A 9,706-nucleotide genomic window follows, 5' to 3' on the forward strand; every position below is an offset into this window, starting at 1 on the left:
GGGTGCGGGCAGTGCACACACCTTCCCGGTCCCTCAGCCTAGAGCTGGACATGCTGGCCGCTTCCGGGAGCTGCCTGAGGTAAGCAGTTGCAGCTACACCCCACACCACCTCCCACACCCCAAGCCCTTGCCCCAGCCCTGAGCCCCCTCCTGGACCCCAAACTCCTCATTCCCAGCCCCACCCCAAAGCCGGAGCCCTCACCCCCTCCTGTACCCCAACCCAGAGTTCCCTACCGCACCCTGAACTCCTCATTTCTGGCCCTACCTCACAGCCCGTACCTCCTCCTGCACCCCAACCTCCTGCCCCTCTCCAGTGAAAGCGAGTGAGGGTAGGGGAGAACAAGGGGAGGGAATGAGCAGGGGCGGGGCCTAGTAGAAGGGGCGAGGCCTTGGGGCTGGGCAAGGGTGGTCCATTTTGTGCTACTGGGGCTGAAGCATGGAACTTTATTTTGTGGTGCTCTTTGTGCCATGCGGTCCCAGGCAGTTGCTCTGCTTGCTACCCCCTAGTGCCGGTCCTGCACTTGCAACCCCCTCCTAAACCTGTCCCATGACCCCCCTGGGGGGTCACAACCTCCAGGTTGAGAAACACTGATCTACAGGAGTTGACTACCCCCTGGAAGATCTCTGCGTACCTCCAGAGGTACACATACCCCTGGTTGAGAACCACTGCTGTAGAAGACCCTGAAGGGGGAAAGCACAGAACAGAAGTGGCTGCCCAGTTATTGGTGGGCAGCCGAGCAGCAAATGCCCTATTTTGGTCCATTTATCACTTCACCCTAGTCACAGCACTGATGTCTAAGGCCCGTCTACACTTACCAGGGATCGACTCTGCTGTGATCGATGCAGCGGGGGGGTCTATTTAGTGAGTCTTCTAAATTGACTGCAGAGCGCTCTCTAGTACTCCACCAGAATGAGAGGAATACGGTAAGTCGATGGGAGAGTGTCTCCTGTGGAAGCAGCATGGTGTAGACATCGCAGTAAGTCTACCTAAGCTACGTTGACTCCAGCTATGTTATTCAGGTAGCTGGAGTAGCATAACTTAGGTCAACTTACCCTGGTAGTATAGACACGGCCTAAATCCCAAGAAGCTCTGCTTTCCATACATGAAAGGCTGCTTTTTAAGCCCCCTATTATCCTCCAGCGCCAATCAGACCCATAAAAATACTGAGTTAACTGTAGACAATTACTGAATAAATGCAAGTTTAAGTCAGCCAGAGGAACAATTCAATCCACACTTACAAAGATTCAATTAATTTTGGGGAAAAAATAGATTGATCTAACCAGCCCTAGAGCTGCTAGTTAATAGTCTTGACCTGTGCCCCTGCCCTGCAGGCTTTATTGCTTTTGGAGGCTGGCTGGGAATTAGTTTCAAAGAGCCAGTGCTCCTAATGAGTGGCTACAGCTCTCTCTTGAAGAAGTATGTGACCATTGATTATAACCCTTGATAGCAAGGATTGTATTCCAAAGGAATTTTCACTATAGCTGATAAAGTTGATAAGCAACAATTTTATCTTTTTAATAACACTTTTGCTTACTTATCCTTTTTTAAAAAGTCCATACTCCCATCTACAGTCATGAGTGATTTGCAGCCCCTTCAGATTAGTCAAATCATCATAAATTCTCTTCCTGCCTGTTTGTTTGTTTTGATTTGATTTGATTTGATTTTAAATGAATTTCTATTCAGAAAAGTGCCTGTAAAAGTGATATCGCCTTAACACAACCATTCTGCTCCCAGTGTGTATTAATCTTATCTGCTGCTTGCACCAACTGAAATAAACTGATACTGTTTTTTACCCCTATTAGCACTGCTGCACCAATACAGCATTTGGAGAATGAACTTGATTCTATTCTGTCCCCACACATCAGCGGTATAGTAAAGGGACCAATTGTAACCCAAGTGCTTACCAGCATGACTGGCTGCTATGGGATCACTCTTGATGGTAAACTCTGCACTGGGTAGCAAGTGTTTGCAGGATTCATTTCAGACCTAAATTCCAGGTGAAAAATCTTCATCACTGGGGATGTGTGAGCCAGAAATAACCCTTTTGACTCTCAGAGCCCAAAGTAGGCTGGCAGTAAGATAAAACATTTTATCTGTAACCTGAACACATTTGATCTGGAATCACTGAGATAGATTACAAACATAATACCCCTTAATGTCATTTTTAGAGTCAATTTTCAGACCAGAGCATTTTAATGGCAAAGCAGGCATTTCCCTTTAAAAACAGTCTTTCCTATAGTTATTCTCTTTCTTATGGGCTGAGACTAGGAAACTTAGGTTTCCTAGCAATGACACTTTTAAAGCATCTCACACTGGGGTTTTCACTAGCCTTTCCATATAATTGTTTTCCAAGTACCCTTTAATAGCTTACTTTGCAGTTTGAATATTGATTAAAAAAGGGAATGAAAAATACAGAGACTAAAGTGAACAAGAATCAAGAAGGCAGAGAGAAAAGTGATTTTCAGCCTGACAACTGGTGAGTTATGTGTCAACCAGGTCCAAGTCCAAGAGCCAGGCAGTTAGCCAAGAGTCTGGGTCCAACAGTCAGGATTCCACTGAGCTACCCAAGCAGCTAAATCTGAAATTCTGGCAATCTGACAATTTTTGGAAGTAGCCTGGTTGACAGTTAAAGAGACCTTAGATTATTAACATTAAAGAGTTTGCTTCTGACATCAGTTACACCAGGGCAAATCCAGAGTTACCCCCTGGACATCAGAGAAATTACTCCCAATTTACACCAGTTTCAGGGCTTGGCTACACTTGCGAGTTAGAGTGCATTAAAGGAGCCCCGGGCTCACTAGCTCACTACCCGTCCACACTGGCAAGGCACGTAGAACACTCTGACTCCACGGCTAGAGCGCTCCTGGTACTCCACCTCGGAGAGTGGAATAACATTTTATGCGCCCCCACTGGAGTGCCGCAGCGCCAGTGTGGACACCCTGGTCTGTTAGTGCGCTCTGTTCGGCCTCCAGAAGTGTCCCACAGTGCCTGTTCTAATCACTCTGGTCATCACTTTGAACTCTACTGCCCTATCCTCAGGTGACCAACCATCAGACCCTCCCTTTAAATTCTCTGGGAATTTTGAAAATCCCCTTCCTGTTTGCTCAGCCAGGCATGGAGTGCTCTCAGCGAATCTTTCCAGGTAACCATGCCTCCATGCCAGGTGATCCCCAGTATGAAGCAATGGTGAGGTGCTGGACCTAATCAGTGTTTGGGGGGAGGAAGTTGTCCAGTCCAGCTGCGCTCCAGCCGTAGGAATTACAATATCTTCGGGCAGATATCAAGGGACATGATGGAAAGGGCCATGACCAGGACACACTGCAGTGCAGGGTTAAAGTGAAGGAGCTGCGGAATGCCTAGAGCAAAGCCCATGAGGCAAACAGCTGCTCTGGTTCTGCCCCTGCAACCTGCCATTTCTACAAAGAGCTGGACGTGATACTTGGGGGCGACTCCACCTCCACTCCGAGTACCACCATGGGCACTTCAGAGCACAGGCACCAATTTTTGTCGGCGCCGGTGGGTGCTCATGCCCCTGCCGCCGCCCTGCCCCCACCCTGCCCCAACTCCGCCCCTCCCTGCCCCTATTGGATCCCTCCCCAAATCCCCACCCCAGTCCCGCCTCCTCCCCCAAGCGCACCACATTCCCCCTCCTCCTCCCTCCCTCCCTCCCAGGCTTGCTGCATGAAACAGCTGTTTTGCGGCGCAAGCACTGGGAGGGAGGGGGAAGAAGCAGGACCCAGCAGTGTGCTCAGGGAAGAAGGCAGAGTGGAGTGAAGGCAGAGGTGAGCTTGGGGGGGAGTTTGGGAGCTGCCGGTGGGTGCAGAGCACCCACCAGTTTTTCCCCATGAGTGCTCCAGCCCCGGAGCACCCATGGAGTTGGCGCCTATGCTTCAGAGCCCAGTTCAACATGGCAGAAGGAGAGGAGCAAAGCGGGAGGGAGGGTACTGAGGCGGAGGAAGACACCCCGGAATCCCTAGATGTATGCAGCCAGGAGCTGTTTTCAAGCCAGGAGGAAGGTAGCCAGTCACAGTGGCCGGTGCTTGGGGAAGGACAAACATCACAGGAGGTTCCCGGTAAACGGCTTTTATTTTGGGAAGGAAGTTATTCAGTGCGGGCTCTTGGGGCGAGGAGGGTTAGGGCTGCATGCATGCCTAGATGCGGACTAGGGCGTTGATGTGCTCTTTCACATCGCGGTAATCGACCTCAGTGATCTCTTCAAAGGTCTGCCTCCAACACCTGTAGCTTCACTACTCAGCCCTGAAAACTACAACCCTTACCCACTGCACTCAACCCCCATCACCACGCAGTATAGCCACTCTGAAGTGCAGCACTCATTGCACAGCACTCCAGACAGGAAGGCTGAGTATGGTAACAGGACATACGCAAATCTGTGATTGTAACATTCCCCACCCCACCCCCTTGCCCTTTCTGTTTCCCAAGCAGTTGTGTTTCTTTTCAATAAATGAATTTTCTTTTCAATAAGTGGATTTTTTGGCTTTGAAAACATTCTTTATTATTGCATAAAGTAAAAGATACCTTAGCCCAGGAAAAAAACAGGCACTGCAAGTCAGCGTAGCAAACACAGATTCTTACTAACATTGGAACCACTGCACTTTACTCCCCTGCAGGGCACCAGATATTACTGGTGGCCTTCAGCTTCAAATTGCTCCCTTAAGGCATCCCTAATCCTTGCAGCCCCATGCTGGGCCTCTCTAATAGCCCTGCTCTCTGGCTGTTCAAATTCAGCCTCCAGGTGTTGAACCTCCGAGTTCCATGCCTGAGTGAATCGTTCACCCTTCCCTTCACAAATGTTGTGGAGGGTACAGCACGCAGATATAACCGCGGGAATGCTGTCATCAGCCAGGGTCAGCTTCCCATACAGAGAGCGCCAGCGGCCCTTTAAACAGCTAAAAGCACACTCCACAGTCATTCTGCACCTGCTCAGCCTGTTGTTGAACTGCTCCTTGCTGCCGTCAAGGCTCCCTGTGTAGGGTTTCATGAGCCATGGCATTAAAGGGTAAGCGGGGTCTCCAAGGATCACAATGGGCATTTTGACTTTCCCTATGGTGATCTTCTGGTCTGGGAAAAAAGTCCCGGCTTGCAGCTTCCTGAACAGGCCAGTGTTCCGAAAGATGGGTGAGTCATGCACCTTTCTGGGCTAGCCTGCGTTAATGTCAGTGAAACGCCCACGGTGAGCCACAAGCATCTGGAGAACTATTGAGAAATATCCCTTCCGATTAACATACTCGGAGGCTAGGTGGGCTGGTGCCAGAATTGGAATATGTGTACCATCTATCGCCCCTCCGCAGTTAGGGAAACCCATTTGTGCAAAGCCATCCACAATGTCATGCACGTTACCCAGAGTCATGGTTTTTCTGAGCAGAATGCGATTAATGGCCCTGCAAACTTGCATCAACACGATTCCAACAGTCGACTTCCCCACTCCAAACTGGTTAGTGACCGATCCGTAGCTGTCTGGAATTGCCAGCTTCCAGATTGCAATAGCCACCCGCTTCTTCACGGTCAGGGCAGCTCTCAATCTCATGTCCTTGTACTGCACGGTGGGGGCGAGCTCCTCACACAGTCCCTTGAAAGTGGCTTTTCTCATCCGAACGTTCTGCAGCCACTGCTCACCATCCCAGACTTGCATGACGATGTGATCCCACCACTAAGTGCTTGTTTCCAGAGCCCAAAAGCGGTGGGCCACAGTGGTGAGCATGTCCGTGAATGCCACAAGCAAACTCGTGTTATATGCGTTACTCAAGTCGATATCATCGTCGGAGCCCTCACTGTCACTTTGGATCATAAGGAATAACTCGACTGCCAAACGTGACGTGCTAGCGAGACTCATCAGCATACTCCTCAGCAGTTCGGGCTCCGTTCCCGCAGACCGAAAGGGAAGACAGAGCGTGTAGTACAAAAAAACGTTGAAAGATGGTGCGAAATGTGGACGGAAGCACAGGGATTGCTGGGATGCGAACTGATGCATCATGGGGCGTTGGGACAGGACCCAGAATGTCCCTGCCCCCCCCCCTTCCCACAAGCCACAGTGCCAGAATGGGAAGAGATGCTCTGTGGGATAGCTGCCCATAATGCACCGCTCCCAATGCTGCTGCAAGTGCTGCAAATGTGGCCATGCCAGTGCGCTTGCAGCTGTCAGTGTGGACAGACTGCAGCACTTTCCCTACTACGCTCTCCGACAGCGGGTTTAACTCAAAGCGCTCTACATCTGCAAGTGTAGCCATGCCCTAAGTGAGCTGACAAAGAGCTGTATTTATTATTGGACCCTTTGCTGAGCAATGCCATCACCTTAATGCTTAACTTTAACCCTTTTCTTTCCTCCACTCTCATGAGCCTATCATTTTTGTACTATAAAATTATTAATATGAAGACGTGAGAGCAGAACCAGTCCCAAATCATGGTAAAAATCTCATTATCTTTTCAGCATTGATACCGTTTGACCTCTTCATTGTCCCCACTGAGTGAAATTCAGAAAAGTAAACAGTTTCCCATTACAGGTGAATTTCAGGACATTTAAATAGTGACGTTACATAAGAACATGAGAATTACACACACAGCGCGGCATGTCCTGGTTTTCATGTATTAACACATTGCTGCAGTGCACATAGTGGAGGAGAAATGCTAAAAAACACCGGTGTTGGCATTATCAAACTATGAAAACATTTATTAGGATTTGTACAAAACCTAACATTTGAGCCTATACTCTCTGGTATAGCCCTCATTAGTACATTAGTGAGTTAATCCAAAGGACAAGTTACTGTTCCTATAGTGGCTCTGTCAAATGATTTAGGGGTGGAAGAACACCATCCCCCCAGGATCTGCTAAGGCAGAGGTCCCCAGACTTGGAGGAATCTTCTAGGGAGGTGCAGCGGGGCCCAGGTCAACCCCCACGGGGGGGGTTCAGAGGGAGCATCACCCAGCCTCTCCCCACCCCCAACTCTGCTCCGGTCACGGCCGCAGCTGCATTCCCAGCTCCTGGCCCTGCCCCCTGCCGTAGCTGCTGGGCTGGCTATGGCTCTGTTCCTGGCCCAGAAAGGTCCTGAGAGGCTGCAGAACCAGTGTAAATGCACAGGGCCTCTACACAAATGGCCCTAACTTCTAGTAGATCTTGGGAGATCTGCAAATTTGGCAGGGCTAAATCTTCATTTATTTCGACTGAGAGGAGAGCTGGATTAACCATGTCATCTCAGAATAATCTGGGAACTACTCAACTAGGGATTTTGAATTTTCCTCCCTCTGGGCCCCTTACCTGTGTTTTTCCATGGACGGGATGATCTACTCCCAGATACTGACTGATAGTGACAGGGCCAGCTCTAGGTTTTTTGCCAGCCCAAGCAAAAAAAATTTTGGCCACCTCCCCTTTTTTTTTGGCTTTTACACGTTTGCACTTTGCAATGTTTTTTTGTTTTGTTTTGACTGTTTAAAATTTTTAAAAAATGAAAACAGAAAATTTGTAGTTAGTGAAATAAAACAATTTCCTATTAGTGTACTCATTTAATTTTAACAAAATCACAATTACAAACAATTTGGGTTCAACTATACACTGTAATGAAAAACATTAGTATCTTCCAGTGCGCCCAGTTTCTCATAAATTAAAAGAATTTATATGAACTGAATTTTTCTGGTTTTTATACTTGCATAGTCTTTTAATAATTCAGTGAAATCTACTTTCAATTGAAATTAATGTGAGTGGTACTTTCAATTGAAATTAATGTGAGTCCTGACAAACGATTTTGAGACTGGTGGACCTCAAATAATTTTTTAGTAATTTCAGTTTTGAGAAACTGCGCTCACCAGAAGCCAATGATACTGGTACTGTTAAAAGAATGTGTAATGCTATAGCAGTGTTTGGAGTGAAGTGCTCAGGGCTGTACATCCCGCCTGTGGGCCCCCAGCCCGATCTCAGACCTGGCCCCACCCCAGCAGGGGGGACAGTAACTGACAGAGTGGTTGGGAGGCAGGTCAGCCACGGGGAGGGGGCTGGACCAGGGGAGCCTTCCAAGTGCCGAGCCGCCCAGGGCAGCGGATCCCTTACTGGCCGCAGCTCCTGCCCCGATCCCGGGCTCCGCTCCGCTTGGCTCCGCTTCCTCCGCGGCTTGTGACACGTGCGGCAGGGGTGGGCAGGGGGGGAGGAGCCACATCGCCCCAGTCCCCCGGAGACGGGGGGCCAGGGCAGGGACTGCCCCCAGGCTGGGACCCCCGTGCTGAGCCTGCCATCCCACCCCACGCAGGGGCTCATTGGTTGACTGAGCAGGGCCAGGGGAAAAAAAAGGATGGACGGAATGCCGCCCCTGGAAATGTGCCACCCCAGGCATGTGCTTGCTTTGCTGGTGCCTAGAGCCGGTCCTGGATAGCGAAACAATAAGTAGTTAAGTGGCCAAGTTAGCAAGATGGGGATCTTATCAGCTAACCAAGAGACAAAGACGTACACAAATCACTGGACATTCAACTCTGCACATCAATCTCTCTTTGATGGTGTAACATAGGGAAAGACGAGGCCTAAGGTTTTTTTTGATGACATACAACTAAGGGGTGAAAGAATAAAGTGCTCGGTAAGGTTGAGAAATTATCACAGTGACTTTTATTATTAACCTTTTTAATTTAGTTATTTTAATGGCAGCACACTGGAGCCTGAACTCCTCTAATGATCCATAGAACAGACAAAGCACAGACAGGAATGCTGGAAGCTTCACTCCAAATTGTTGCAATGACATTTCATTATACAGTGCCATATTAAATGGATTGTCCGGGGTTTTGCACTTCCTTTTTTGGTGAATTTCAGGACATTTAAATAGTGACTTTACATAAGAACATAAGAATGACCATAATGGGTCAGACCAAAGGTCCATCCAGCCCAGTATCCTGTCTGTTGACAGTGGCCAATGCCAGGTGCCCCAGAGGGAGTGAACCTAACAGGTAATGATCAAGTGATCTCTCTCCAGCCATCCATCTCCACCCTCTGACAAACAGAGGCTAGGGACACCATTCCTTACCCATTTGGCTAATAGCCATTAATGGACTTAACCTCCATGAATTTATCTAGTTCTCTTTTAAACCCTATTATAGTCCTAGCCTTCACAACCTCCTCAGGCAAGGAGTTCCACAGGTTGACTGTGCGCTGAGTGAAGAAGAACTTCCTTTTATTTGTTTTAAACCTGCTGCCCATTAATTTCATTTGGTGGCCCCTAGACTTTTAAAAAAATATATGCAAGTTTAAGTAATCCAGCACAATAGCTGTTGAGTGTTAACAATGTCCACTCCATAAATCTTATTACAATTGACTGGAAACAGGACAGCTTAAAAACTGCAACAAAATGGAGCCACGAGGGTGGGTGGGTGTCTGTCTGTCTGCAGGGAGCGGGTTGAGCTGTTAGAACTCATCATAAAATAAACTAGGAGAAAATTCTAGGAATCTAGCCTAAGGAATTTTGACATCCTTCCCCACATCTGATGATCTTTCAAACTAGAGGATTTGGCAGTAAACCAGACTAAATAGCTTTCATGTGTAAAGTCAAATGCAGAACAGATGATACACATTTCAGTGTACAGGATTTGATTTTTCTTACTATTTTCTCAATAAAGCTTGGTCGTTTATCACACTGCACAGTCATACCTAACATACACAAGGGCTGAACCCCTTTTCTTGCAGCACAGCATTTAATTTCATCATGTTACTTACAAATG

Source organism: Chelonia mydas, chromosome 10 (genome assembly GCF_015237465.2).
Source record: "Chelonia mydas isolate rCheMyd1 chromosome 10, rCheMyd1.pri.v2, whole genome shotgun sequence".
In the NCBI taxonomy this organism is placed as follows: domain Eukaryota; kingdom Metazoa; phylum Chordata; order Testudines; family Cheloniidae; genus Chelonia; species Chelonia mydas.